Source organism: Pteronotus mesoamericanus, unplaced genomic scaffold (genome assembly GCF_021234165.1).
Source record: "Pteronotus mesoamericanus isolate MK-2021 breed Mesoamerican mustached bat unplaced genomic scaffold, CSHL_Meso_final scaffold_174, whole genome shotgun sequence".
In the NCBI taxonomy this organism is placed as follows: domain Eukaryota; kingdom Metazoa; phylum Chordata; class Mammalia; order Chiroptera; family Mormoopidae; genus Pteronotus; species Pteronotus mesoamericanus.
In genome coordinates, this window is record NW_026555309.1 from 13,597,086 (window position 1) to 13,612,148 (window position 15,063).

Genomic DNA, 15,063 nt, shown 5'->3' on the forward strand with positions numbered 1-15,063 from the left:
AACAGGAGTCAGGAGGGTGAGGCTAGTGGATCTTCCACAAGAAGGAGGTGCTGGTTAGGCTTGGGAAAATGTAGGGTGAGTTGCCCCTGCCCCAGAGCTGCACAACTCAGTCTGTCCCAGATTCTGCCCAGGTCTTGGGAGGAGGGACCTTCTGGGCAAGGAGGGTGAGGTTAGAGGGTTTCTCATGGGGGCAGGTAGCACTCAGGTTCACCAGAAAGTACAAGAAATGGCCCCCACCCCAAAGCCACACCATTTAGTCACTGACAAGCCCTGAGTCTGCCCTTACCTCTACACTCTGGCCCAGCTGGCTGATTTTCAGCAGGGCATGAGCTCTGCCAATTGTGACAGCAGGTGTTCCAGAGGTTAGGGCTATTGCATTCCTCCAGGCTGATGCCAAATGGAAAGGAATGCCCTACTCAAGAAAGGTAGAGTCTGTGATATGAGAGAGTAACTCAGCACAGGAGTCTTGGCAGCTGTCCCCTTAGCTAACTCCCCAGAGCTACAAACCCAGTCTCTCTTCACACAACTCTGGTCTTCATTGTTCTCCTTCCACCAGAGTCCATGGTGAATAGCTATGAACAGGATTTTCTACATTGGCCCTTAAAGAGGGCACCCGTTTCTTTAGCAAATTCACTTCTTCCCCTGGAAGGAAGAATCCCCACTGATTTTCACAGCCAAATGTGGGTATGGGTGCCTCGTCCCTGTTCCGGTGCTCTAGGCTGGGGAGCCTGGTATATGTTTGAGAACCGTCACTCCTCAGAGAGAACCTTTGTAGCTGAGATATCCCGCTGGAATCTCAGTCATCCCCTGTGGGATCAAAACTGGGACTTTTTGTGCCTCTGCCCTTCCTACCAGTCTTGGTGTGGCTTCTTCTATAAATCCTTGGTCATAAAACTTTTACTCAGCTGGTTCATTTGGTTGTTCAGGTTGACTCTACTATATTTTAGCTGTAATTTCGGTTTTTTTCCTGGGAGGAGGTGAGTGTAACATCCACCTACCATCTTTAATCTCCCCTCTGACATTTCTCTGCAATTTTTTTTCTAATACATTTCATCAGGCAAGGAAAACAAGAGAAAAATAAATAAATGGGATTACATGAAACTAAAATGCTTCTGCATATCAAAGGAAACCACCAACAAAACAAAAAAGACAACCTACTTATTAGAAGTAAATATTCGCCAATGATACATCAGGTAAGAGGGTAAATATCTAAAATTTGTAAAGAATTCACACAACTCAGCACCAAAAAAACCAAACAATCCAATTAAATAATGGGCAGAGGACTTGAATAGATGCTTCTTCAAAGAGAATTTAAAGATGGCCAATAGACATATGAAAAGATCCTCACTGCAGCTAATCATCCGAGAAATCAAATTAAAACCACAATAAGAAACACCTTACACCTGTCAGAATGGCCACCATCAATAAATAAACAATCAAGTTTTGGAGCGGTTTTGTTGAAAAGGGAATCCTCATTCTCTGTTGGAGGTTTACAGATTGGTGCACTAAGGAAAACATTACGGAGATCCCTCAAAAAAATTAAAAATAGAAATGCTTTATGCCCCATCAGTTCCACTTCTGGTTATATATCTGAAGAAACCTGAAACAGTAATTCAAAAGAATATATGCACCCCTATGTTTATTGTAGCATTATTTATACTAGCCAAGATACGGAATATGGAAGCAAGTCATGTTTCCATCAAAAGTTGAGTGGATAAAAAAAAGTTGTGGTACATATATACAATGGAATATTATACAGCCATAAAGAATGAAATCTTAGGAAATATACTCAATGATATTGTGATAACTGTGTATGGTACCATGTGGGAACTGGAAATAATTAGAGGAAACACTTCGTAAAATATATGTTTGTGTAACCACTATGCTGTACACCTTGAATCAATATAATATTGAAGGTAAACTGTAATTGAAAAGCACAAATAAATTATGCAAAGAAAAGGAGTGAAATCTTACCCTTTGCAATAACATAGGTGAAGTTAAAGTGTATTATACTAAGTGAAATAAATCAGGAAACGACAAATACCATATAATTTCACTTATAGGTGGAATCTAAAGAATAAAATAAATGAACAAGCAAAACAGAACAAAACCCCTAGATGGAAAGAATAAACTGATAGTTGCCAGAGAGGAGGGGGTTTGGGGAACTTGATGAAGGAATTAAGAAGTACAAATTTTTAGCTTCAGAAAAGTCATGGGGATTTAATGTTCAGCACAGGGAATATAGTCAATAATATTGCAGTAACACTGTATGATGCCAGTTAAGCCCTTAAATTATCCAGGGAATCACTTTGTAAGTTATGTAATTGTGACCTGAAACTAATATAAAATCAAGGGAAAAAAAGAGGGAGGAAATGATAGGGAAATTTTTTTACTTATCTGTGTATTTTTTCTTTGTTTACAATTTTGATATCCATACTACTAGTAAATACTTTTAGAGCTATCATCCTAGAAAGTATGATATTTACAAAGAGAAACAATATATTCAAACAAGGCAATGTACTTCTTTCTATAGATTCTTTACTGAAATATACACAGTACAGTAACAGCCTCGCCAGTATTGAACTTAAAAAGAAAACATGGATTATAGAAGCTACATCTGAATATACTGCTCAGAGATTCAGTGTTCAAAATGATACTGAGTCTCCAAAGCTCTACCCACGTTCTGTAATATTCTAATACCTGAGATCTAAAAGGAAGCTCTCACTACAAGGTCTCAGGATTCTTCTCATTATTCTTAGTCTGCGTATTCATCAAGAGGCAGTGCCTGAGATTTAAATCTATTTGGGCAGACTATTTCAAACAGATGACATTCTTATTCAAACTCTGGGCTTAAGAGATACTGAAAATTGCCCAGAATTTGGGTAAAGAAAACTGGGACTTTATTTATATTGTTCTCTGGAGAGCATAATTTTTTTGTGATAGTTTACCCAGCAAACAGAATGGAAATAAATAAATTCCCCAAAGCACATGTATTAGGCAACATAACATTGTAAGCACACATAGCACAGTATCAGTGGCCTTTCTTTTATATAAACAGGGAAGACGCTGCTTTTCTGATAAAAGGGAACAATACTTGGCACAGCAAACAGCACCCTGAGCCCATTAGTCTAAAACTGGGTGTTGGTCCTGCAGAGTACTCTCCGTTCCACACTGAAGTACTGTGAATTATTTTAGGAATATTAGGGAGTAGTTGTGAAAGTCAACTACAGGATGCAAGTCTAAATGGCAGAATGCAATTGTACAGCTCTCCATGTATTAATATAAATTTTGGTTTTTTAATATCTCTTTAATTCACTTTGGCTATGTGAGGTCTATTGCAAAGAATAACTTGATGTTTTCTGTTCCTTGAAAGTTCATGGTTTGCAGCTAAACAGAAGAAAAATTAAGAAATTTAAAACTGTAAGTTTAAAAATATGCTAGAAAAAATGCTAATAGTCACAAATTTCACATATATTTTCTTATTTAAAATATGGATGGTAGAGACAAAAGCCCTTTAGTTTCTTTCAGGATTTCTGAGTTCCTCATTACCATTTCTTCAAAAATTTCAGAAATATTTTGGCCATGTATTGGGTCTTCCATTGTTAAGATGAAAAAGTAAAGTATAGAAATTTTATTCAACTTTTATGTTCACATCCTTATTCAGCAGTATAGCCAGAACTCAGAAAATACCTTGGGTTTCCTGACATTGCACATTTACAAAACCTGTAACCTACACTAGACTCAACAGAATTTTAAAAGTCTAATTATTTTTTCCTTATTCTTTCCTGCCAACACTTGAATTCAATTGCAGTTGCATTAGCAGCATGGGTCTGGGGATGGCATACAGAAGCACAAAATCCAGAGGAAACAAGGAGAGCTGTATGAGAGCCTACAACATTTCTTCTAGTAAGTTCTCTAATACTTTAGTAGACCAAAAAAAAAAAAAAAGAAAAAGATATTGCTGCTCTATAGCATTTGGCCATGTCAGAAGACTCATACCTATGAGAAAGATTTTTATTGCCTGAAAAAGTAATTCTTGAATCATATAGAAGCATGTCTTTTAGAAAAATTCAATCAACTCAGAAATAATCAGGAATATTCACTAGTCATTCACTTGAAACCCCAAAATATGAACTTAGTTCAGCTCATGTCTTATTGTTTTACAACAGGTTTGTGAGAAGATAATGAAAAGAATATTATTCATTTAATTTGGGAGAAGTGGCTGCATATTTTGGTGTGGCATGTGGCCTTTTCATGTACACAATGATGCCCTGCCATGTACCAGCTTTTTAGCACTGGCATGTCACCTGGCCTAAGGCATGTCACGTTCTCATGTTCTCACACTTGTGTTGTAACCCAGCTAACCAGTGTGAGCCAAAGCCAGAAAGCAGGTGGGGTGCATGCCTGACAGAGACTGGAATGGCACACCACATGCCTCTCCAAGTACCATAAACAAACAGGGTTTGTTTGGAAATTCCATCTCCTAGTTGCAGTAAACAAGAGTTGATGAAGCATCCAGCAGAGAAATGCCAAACCCTTTTCTACCAAAAGAAATTTAAGAAAATAATATAAGCTATTAGTGAAGTGAAGAATAATTTTTCAAATCACCTGTTTACTGTCGAGCTCTATTTAAATACAATGCAATACAATGCAAGATGATCTGATATTTCATGGCAAAAAACACATATGTGACATAATCATTTACATTTCTAAAATTCAGAGAATAAATCTTGGAGGGTATTTTAGTATAAATTGCACATTAGAACAACATAGCTTTTGAGTTTTGTACAATAACTTCAAAAAGGAATGTGTAATTTTTTTGTAGGAAAAGATTAAATTATAACATAAATAATGATTACCTTTTATCACATCCCTATAACTCTAAAAGAGCAATTCTTCTATTGTTAACTTAATTTGTTAACATATAATTTGTTAACATAGAACAAAGAAATTTGTTCTATGAAATCATTCTTTAGTCCCAAAATTAAAACCTGATCACCTGCATAAAAATGAGATAACATCCAGTACTATATCAAAGGTTTCAGCTTTGTGCAAAGACTAATAACTTTTGATGAATTTATAGAGTCATGACACAGCAATTTGATTTCCAGTGCATTACTGACATTAAAAGATTAGCTTAGAACTATGGACTACTTAGCTCATGATTTAAGATTAAGATTCTGTTTTCCTAAATTGGATCAAATGCTTTTTAAAAATGTTTTTTCTGGTCCTCTTTTTACACCTGAATATTTAATCCACATTTTTTTAATCTCATTTATATTGATCCTAAAGGATTATGTAATTTTTTTCATGTAAGGATGCATTAAGAAAACTCTTAACAATATGACTGTTATGTCCAGATTTATTCTTTTTTATTTTTTTCAATTACAGTTTACATTCAGTATTATTTTGTATCAGTTGCAGGTGTACAGCCTAATGATTAGATAATCATATACTTTGTAAAGTGTTTCCCTGATATTTCCAGTATCCATCTGACACCAACTGTATTATTGACTATGTTCTCTATGCTGTGCTTTTTACATCCTCATGACTATTTTGCAACCACCAACCTGTACTCCTTACTCCTTTCACTTTGAACACATATCCACACACAAAAACTTATATATACCAAGAGTTTAATTGGGCAGTGAGTAGTCAGTATCAAAACAAAAAACAAGAACAAAACAAAACAAACAGAAACTAGACTCTAAACCCCAGCTCTACCTTACTGGTTATTTATAGCTAAGCTTCATGTTATGCAGTGGTCATAGTTAGAATGATTTTACAAATATTTTGTTCATCTATAATTCTTGTTCTAAATCAACTAATTTTATGGCAATTCAGAAACATCAGTTCTCCATGCTACAATCTGCAGGGCAATTGTCTTAAGGGTGCTGTGGGAGTTTTTATCTACAGCGTAGGGGACCTGCCCTGATATTTATTAATGAGGCTTTCATCCTCACTGCTGACAGCATAGGTTAGATGGCAAAGATAAATGAAACTTTTATTGAGGGCAATAGGGATGGTCTCATTCCCTTCTGTTTTCTTTGAAACTGAAACACACTTTCAGTAAATTTCAATTTTAATGTTAAGTGTTAAACAATATGGGTAAGAAGTGCTTAAAACAATTAGAGAGTGAATGGATAAGAGTGAAAAGCTTTTCCTTTTCTTTTGATCCCACAGATTTGTTGCTAGGACTTTTGTGTATCTATTTCCAAAATGTTTAGTCTATCTTGTATGTGCAAAATATGGTACAGATTAAAAAAATATGGTATAGGTAATGTTAGGCATATTAGTCTCTGTCTTCAAGTAGAACAAAGTATTCAAATAGGTCCTACCAGACCACAATAATTCCAGTAACAGCTATAAAGTATTAAAGATGGTACAGAAAGAGCATAGTTTGTTGTGGAATTTTTTTTTAAGTTTCATGGAAACTGGCTGGTGTGGCTCAGTAGATTGAGTGCCAGCCTGTGAGCCAAAGTGTCACCAGTTGGATTCCAAGTCAAGGCACTTGTCTGGATTGTAAGCCACATCCCCAGTAGGGGGCATGTGAGAGGCAACCACACATTAGTATTTCTCTTTCTTTCTCCCTCTCTTCCTATCTCTCTAAAAATAAATAAATAAAATCTTTTAAAAAAAATCTATTTAAAAAAGCTTCATGGGGAGGGAAAAATCTGAATATCAGTAGAGCTTTGAAATGGAGGGACTGTAGAGAATATTTTAGGCAAAGGGAGCAGCTTGAGGGAAGATAACAAAGTGCCCAATGTGAGCTTGGAAATAGCCAGTAGGATAGTTTGTCACTTAAAAAATAAATAAAAATAAATAAAAAAGAAAACAAGGAGAGGAGGGTGAAATAATACTAACAGGCCTTGTTGCACCAGATGATCATAGGTGGTCTAGGATGTCAGGCTGAGGAATGTACTTAATAGATGATGGGAAACACTGAGCTCTATTTATGATTAGAAAGCGATGTTCTAGGAATTGTTCTTTAAAAAGATTTAGCGGTCAGCTCTGTACAGTAGAGGATAAATTTGAAAGTAGAGAGCGGTTAGATAATATTATAATTTCAGGTAGGTCTAATGGAGTAACAGCCATATCTGACAGCTTTGTAAGCAAGTAGTTATGTAACTTGAGCCCCTCCCAAAAAAGAACCCTTTTGGCTTCAGTTTCTTGATTTAAATGATCTTCGAGTTCCTTCAAGCCATAACATTCAATGATTCAAGGTAATAGAAGGCTTTGACTAACACCACATAAATAGGAATGGAAAGTACAAAATCAGCAGGGGGGTCAGAGAAGATAGATTCTGTTTGCATTTCTTAATGGGGTCTGCACTGATATTTTTAGCTCCATGATTCTTCAGTATAAAGTCCAAGAATTGCAGATATTTTAGTATCTCTGGTCCCTACCCACTAAATTTGAGTAACACCTTCCAGTCATTATGATAATCTGAAAGTCCCATATAGTTCCAAATTTTTCCCTGAGGATTATGACTACCAGGGCTTTCCCTACATATACACACAATAACCCTTGTGAGTCTATCTTAACTAATATTTGAATATAGTAGAAAACTGAAAGACTGTTGATGCTATTAATAGCCAAGGAGAGTTCATGAGAAAAAATTCATGTTGGAAGAGATTATGTTTCATTTTAGACATATTGAAGTTTAGGCACCAGTAGCATATTCAGAGACTGCATTTGTATGCAGGTAGTGAGTAGATAAGAGAGAAAAAACAGCAACAAAAGCTCAATAATTTGTCTATTCAATCTTGAGAGAGAGAAGAAATGTTTCTTGTTCAACTACTTAGATATTTGTGAAATAAAAGGCAGTGTTTTGGTTTTGCTGGAGTCTGCTTTCTTGTTCCACTCTTAACTATAACATACTTCAGAATTTCCTTTGGAACTTCCAAGGAAGAAAAAGAAAATGATCATCTCTTGGGCACCAACATGTATCAAGATGCTTGCCAGGCATTTTGCATATATATGTTACATTGTCCCTGGGTCTCAGGTTGGGTACCTTTCTCAAGATGACATAGTTAAGTAGCAGAAAAGGAAGATTCAAACCCAGCTCTTTCCAATTCCAAAACTGCAATTATTTTCATTACAACAATGTGACAGATGATTTGAATTTCTAAAATCTATTATGACATGAAAATTGATATTATATATTCATGTATTACTCCTCCCAGGTCTTCTGAAGCACAATGCCTAAGGCAGAATGACTGGTGGGAAATTCAGGCACCATTCTAGGTAGGTGAGTTACAACCATTCCCTACATAAATCCCACCTGGGAATACAAACTCCAGTTTGAACAAGGACACGATTATTTAGACCTGTTCATTTCACTCACAACACCTTCCTAATAATGGAAATGGATTTTTTTTGGTTTTTAAAATTTATTTTAATATATTTTTATTAAAATATAGTTGACATACAATATCATATCAGTTTCAGGTGTATAACATAGTAACTTTAAATTTATATACCATATGAAGTGACTGCCATGATAAGTCTAGTAACCATTTGTCACAGTACCAAGTTATTATGATATTATTGACTATATTCCCTGTGCTGTACATTACATCCTTCTATTTATTTTATAACTGGAAATTTGTACTTCACCCATTCCTCAATCCCCCTGGTAACTATCAGTTTGTTCTGTTTTCTTTTTTTTTTAGATTCCACAGACAAGTAAAATCATATGGTATTTGTCTTTGCCTCTTTGACTTATGTCACTCAGTGTAATACCCTTTAGATTCACACATGTTGCAAATGGAAGCATTTTATTTTTCTATTGCTTAATAATATTCCACTGTGTGTGTGTCTGTATGTGTACACATATATAAAACACCTTCTTTATCCATTCATCTACTGATGGACACAGGTTTCTTTCATATCTTGGCTGTTGTAAATAATGCTGCAGTTAACACAGGGCTATGAATATCCTCAAAATAGTGCTTTTCCCCCTTTTATTAATGCCCAGAAGGGGAATTGCTGGGTCATAAGGTATTTTTATTTTTAATTTTTTGAGGAACCTGCATAATGTTTTCCATAGTACTGTACCACTTTATCATCCTGCCAGCAATGTGTGAGTGTTCCCATTTGGAAATCAGTCTTTTTGAACATTGTAAATTCCTCAAACCTCAAGGGAATGTTTTTACAAAGCTTACTCTTAAGAACAATACCAACTTATATGCCCCCTTGTTTACCTGGGTATGGCTTTATTCTATCCATTTTATATTTGACTATGCATGTTGTCAATATGATTCTTGTGTCTATGTAGGATGCCTCGGGGTGGAAAGGGTTCCATGACATTTATAACTATTGCTTTATGGCCCTAATTATACCTACTAAATGTTTTGACATACCTGACTTACCTCGACTTGTTTTGTATTGGATCCTTTCTTTTTGGCTCCTTCTCAGCCATTTCTTTTTCTTTCTTTAATCCTGATGTCATGTAGCACACGCAAATTAGATTTTAAGACTCAGTTTTGATATTGTCTCTGATGTTGTCCTGTCACCTGGAGCAGTAAATTAATTTGCTTTTTTCACCTATTCGTAGTCATAATTTTTCTCTTCTTTTCCCTTTAATGTAACACAGCACAATCTCTGGTTTATACTTCATTGGTGGACAAAGATATATCTGATAAAAAACAAATAAATGTGAATGACTTAAATTACCCCTTTAAGACCATTGTTGGTTAAAATTAAAATTTACTTTCAGGATTTATATAATAGTACTTTTGGGGTCATACATACTATGAATAAAAATATATATTTCACTATGTTAATAAAAATGTAGGGGTTGCAAGTTAGCCAGATTGAGTTCAATTGGGTGATAATTTTACTTCTGTTTTGTAGAGTTTACTGAGAAAAGGTATACTTAAAGTTGCTCTCCCAAAATGATCCAAGAAGAAACATCTGTCTTCTAGCAGTCTCGGGCATCTTGATGGTACCTACAATACAGTAAATCATTCAATAAATGTCTATTCTTCAATGACGTGGTTTAGAATTAAAAATATTTATGTGGTCCAGGTTAGAAGATAGAGGGAAGATAGCTGGTTTTGACAGATACATGGAGCAGTCCAAATGAAAATTTGAAGATGAGTGAAAAAAATATATTAGTTTTCTGACTTTGAGAAGCTGTGAGTAACGTGAAACATAGAGTTTATTCTTGTATTTTTATTTATTAATTATTATATTTTTTTCCACATGAACAACTGTAAACCTGCTTTTGCCCTACCCTGTATATTGAGTTGTTATGTCCTTCAAGATTTAAGTCAAAATCTGTCTCAGAATCCTACTCCCAACCTCTCTGGTATTCACAGTATGGGGTTGGTCAGAGTGACATTTTGCCGAGACATAATTATTTTGTATTTCTCTTAAATCTTTGTCTTTACATATCACAGCTCTCAGATATTCTGATCTCCTTCCCCTGTGTAACCCAGTTATAAAACAAAGCCCCTTCCTTTGTTACTTTAACATCCTATAGGGAGAGAAAGCTGTGGACTTGTACATTAAGAAAATTTGAACGTTTCTTCTAAGTGTTGCATGCATTTTGAACATTTTCCTGGTGAATATTAGACATTCCTACTGCTATTCTCCTCAGTGTGAAGATCCTAGTATCTAACTCTTCTTTCTCATCCTCAACAACTGTACCTCGGGGTACATCTCCAAATGTATTTTCAGAATCCAGACTCTCTGCTTCTGGGCTCCTTCCCCTTTTCTTCTTGTCTACCTCCACAAATAAAACATTATTATGCAGAGCAAGTTAACCCTTTTTGTACAACTCTTATAATTCTAACAATGTTCTGTGATGATATATATCATTACAGAACTAATATGGATCCAGATGTTATTTTGAGAAACTAAATAAAACAGAAAATAATCTTTTCTTTGATGTTGTCTTTGAACTAACAGGTGTTTCCCTATGATTGACTGTGTATTATCCAAGCTTATACATGCATGTAAATAAAATATGTACACATACATATTTCACTTTTGTCCCATTTTTATTCCATCCTCTAGCATTTCATCTCTATATAGTTAATTTCTGCTACAAATTTAAATATTCAGATTTCCTTAAGCTTTATAAAAGTTACCAACTAGGCAACGCTACTGCTGCCAGCCTGTTTCCTCCTTGCATTTAATAATTGAACATTCTGCTGCCACTTCTCTTCACCACTCTGTCCTTTCTTAACCCTCTCGACTTGGCATCTTCCATTGCTACCAGCTGCGGAAAGGATCACCAGTTCTCTTCTTCTAGGAAAACTCTGTTCCCTTTTTCCTGTTTATTAAAACTCTTTTCTTTTCACAGCTCTTACCCACTGTAGCTTCCCTAGCACTAGGCACCAGTGGGTACCTCCTCCCTGATTTCAGTTCTTATATTTCACCATGCCACGTTTTTCCTCCAACTTCCTGTGACCTCATTCTTTCATGTTCTTCTGTTTCCACTTTTAACCATGAAGAACTCATCCATTTGTCTGGTCCCTCCCCTACCTCGAGGTAGGCATTTCCCAAACCTACGATTCCAGTCATGCCAGTCATGACTTTTCACCATCTTTTCAATCTTTCATTTTAACTCTCTATAGATGGGACTTAAAGAACCAAACACTGAGCTCATTATTGTCTCACACATATCTATATTTTGCATGTATTTCTTTATTGTCATTATTCTTACCTAATAAATTTATTCCCAACACTCTTATTCTATCAAATTGATGACGTCCACAGGCTATTTCTTTAACTAACAAAGAAGTTAACTCTTCTTTTCCTCCATTTTTACAACAACCACACTAGCACATACCTGATTGCTATAAACGTTAGTGTTTACTAATCATTTATAGAAATTTTTTTCTTACTAATCTGCATTATAAAATTGTTACTTAATTTTTTTATATACACATCTCCAGTAGCTCGTTCCATTATAATCAAAACACATTTACCTATATATAAAATGCAATTTTAATCACATTACTTTATGTGAAATGAGATTATACTTTCATTGCCATTTTGCCATTTTGCTCTACTCTAAACAGTTTTGAAGTCCATTGTTAATAGCCCTTCTCCCTCAGCAGGAAAACTGGTTTCAACAGTTGTCACATGTTTCTGCTGCTTACTACCTCTAAGCATAGCAATTTCCCTGTGATGTTCTTTCCTTCCATGTCTCTCCCTCAGGCTGACCACTTCACTAAACATTTTCTCAACACTTACTTACTCCAAACAGCCTATTCTGAACACTTATACTCCAAGGTGACCACTTTTAATCTTTAACTTTTTTCTACATATGACAAATGATTACACCATATCAGATATGATTTGTATGAAGAACAATTTCTCTACATTGTAAACTCCAGGGGCAAGTACTGTGTCTTCTCCAAACCCTTTAAATCTTATTATATCAAGTATAATACTGTGTATCCAACAGATGTGAAGTAATAGGTGAACTAGGCAACAATGTATTCCAGATGTGGAATCATTAAGGAAGTCATACAGTCTTTCTGCCTCTAACTTGCTGCTCTTCCCTAGACATAGCCTGATCCTTCATTTTGTAAAGCTCAATTATTAATGTGAAATAAATGAATAGAGTCAGAGAAGAGTTAATACTAAAAATTCCTATTTATTTTGAAGCCCATCCAAGCTGAGCAAGGGAGGGGTGACACTCTGCATCAGCCATCATATTTTAAATTTCTCCTTGCTCCTGCTCCTATTATCTCTCTACTGCCACAGCTGCATAGTGCTATAGCCAATGGTAACAATGAGACATCTCAACTTAGAGGGCAGGGTAAATTGCTTTATCTACATATAACATGTTTTTACATGGCACCTGGTACTCAAGCCTTAGCTAGGCTGCCGTCATATGAAAAGCAAAAAAAATGCTCAGAGAAATATGATATGTTTTTAAAAGAAAATTAAGTACAATATATAGAGTGTAAAGTCAATATGCTGGAGACTGTAGAGTTTTTGAGCTGGCAGAGCCTTGTCCATTTAAATATTACAGTGAATTAAAATAAGCCATGAGGATTCATGTATCCTGCAGAATCCAATGGTCCTGTCCTTTTATTTTTTTTTTTCTTCTTTCTTCTTGGGAGCAAATGATGAGATTTAAAGTCCAGAAAAATTATTAGTGCAAAACAAACAGACTGACAATGGTGCTATTCATCGTCAGTCTAGAGGAGTAAATTTTTAATTAAAAGAGGAAAAAATTCAACAGAATCTTTTGTGACTTACTTTGTTTATATGATTAATCTAATCACTTCCATAATAAATACATTCATTGTATATGAGTTTCTGGCTTTAGATTCAGTTTTTATTTCTTCAGCAGTCCAGAACATCTTCAATAACCAAGCTATTTTCAGATTTTAAAAAAATAAAACAAAGAGAATTAAATCACAGTTAGATTCATGGTATGTTGGACAGCAATGCCATTTAATAAAATATTTGATAGTGGCTCTCTGCTCCTCCTCTTCAATAGACAGCCACAACTTCCTGTGCAGCTGTGAACCACACAATGGTGAAAGTCAGTGAACAGATTAGGCCATACAGATTGGGTACCTGGTCACCAGGGCGGCTTTTAACTCTTGCAAAGTGGATATTGTCACCATTGAGGATCACTTTGTTGACCTCAACTACATGGTCTGCCTGTTCCAATATGATTCTACTTATGGCAAGTTCAAAGTCACAGTCAAGGCTGAGAACGAGAAGCTTGTCAATCATGGGAAGTCCATTTCTATCTTCCAAGATCGAGAACCACCAACATCAAGTGGGGTGCTGCCGGTGCTGAATATGCTGTGGAGGCCACTGGTGTCTCCACTACCTTGGAGAAGGCTGGAGCTCATTTGAAGGGTGGAGCCAAGAGGGTCATCATCTCTGTCTCTTCTGCAGATGCCCACATGTTTGTGATGGGTGCGAACCATGACAAGTATGACAATTCCTTAAGATTGTCAGCAATGCTTTCTGCACCACCAACTGCTTGGCTGCCTTGGCCAAGGTCATCCATGACATCGTGAAGGGACTTATGACCACAGTCCATGCCACAAATGCCACCTGGAAAAATGTGGATTGCACCTCTGGAAACTGGGGACTGCTGGCCAAGGGGCTGCCTATAACACCATCCCTGCTTCTACAGGTGCTGCCAAGGCTGTGGACAAGGTCATCCATATGTTAAATGAGAAGCTCACTGGCATGGCTTTCCATGTCCCCACCCCAATGTGTCAGTTGTGGACCTGACCTGCCAGCTGGAGAAAGCTGACAGATATGATAACATCAAGGAGGTAGTGAAGCAGGCATCAGAGGGCCCCCTCAGGAGCACCCTGGGTTATACTGAGGACCAGCTTGTCTCTTACAACTTTAACAATGACACACCCTTCTTCACCTTCAATGCTGCAGTTGATATTGCCCTCAATGACCACTTTGTCAAGCTCATTTCCTTATATGACAAAGGAGTACGAGCCCCTGGACCACCAGCCCCAGTGAGAGGAACAGAGATCCTCTGCTGCTGGGGAGTCCTTCCCCCAAATTAATCCCCCAGCACACTGGGAATCTCCTGACCTCCAGTTTCCATCCCAGACCCCCTAAAGTAGGGGAGGAGCTTAGGGAGCCCTACCTTATCAAACACCATCAGTAAACTTCAATGTACTAAGAAAAAGTTGATACTTATTATTGCTTGGAATTCATACCCTGTAGTTTGGAGAGGCTGAGTCATACGAACTCCACAGGTTCCTCTCCTGATCATTATCAGCAAAAATGCATCAAGTGTTTTCCCCCAGCAGCATCAGGGAAATCACAGGCCCTCCCCTCTATCATCATGATAGCCCTCCCATTATTGTAGAGGAACGAGGGGATCACCCTCCAAACTGGTTACTTATTTCCTTGGAGATTGCAGGATTACTGACTGTAACTTTCAGGCTGTAAAACATGGCAACTCTAAATAATAACTGGGCTATATTGTTTATTGCTGCTTTGGAACAGAAAAACAACTGGGCTTTTTAGTGCACTGGGTGAAAAGGACTTTCACTAAGAGAAGCTGGCATCGTAAATACTCTCATTTTGGCAGGGTAAGTGCCT

The 15,063-nt window shown here is 36.6% G+C and overlaps 1 pseudogene; it reads left to right on the forward strand.

Moving 5' to 3' along the window:
• Positions 1–14,519, forward strand: part of LOC129084135 (glyceraldehyde-3-phosphate dehydrogenase-like) — a 30,297-nt pseudogene extending 15,778 nt beyond the window's left edge.
• The last annotated feature ends 544 nt before the right edge of the window (positions 14,520–15,063 follow it).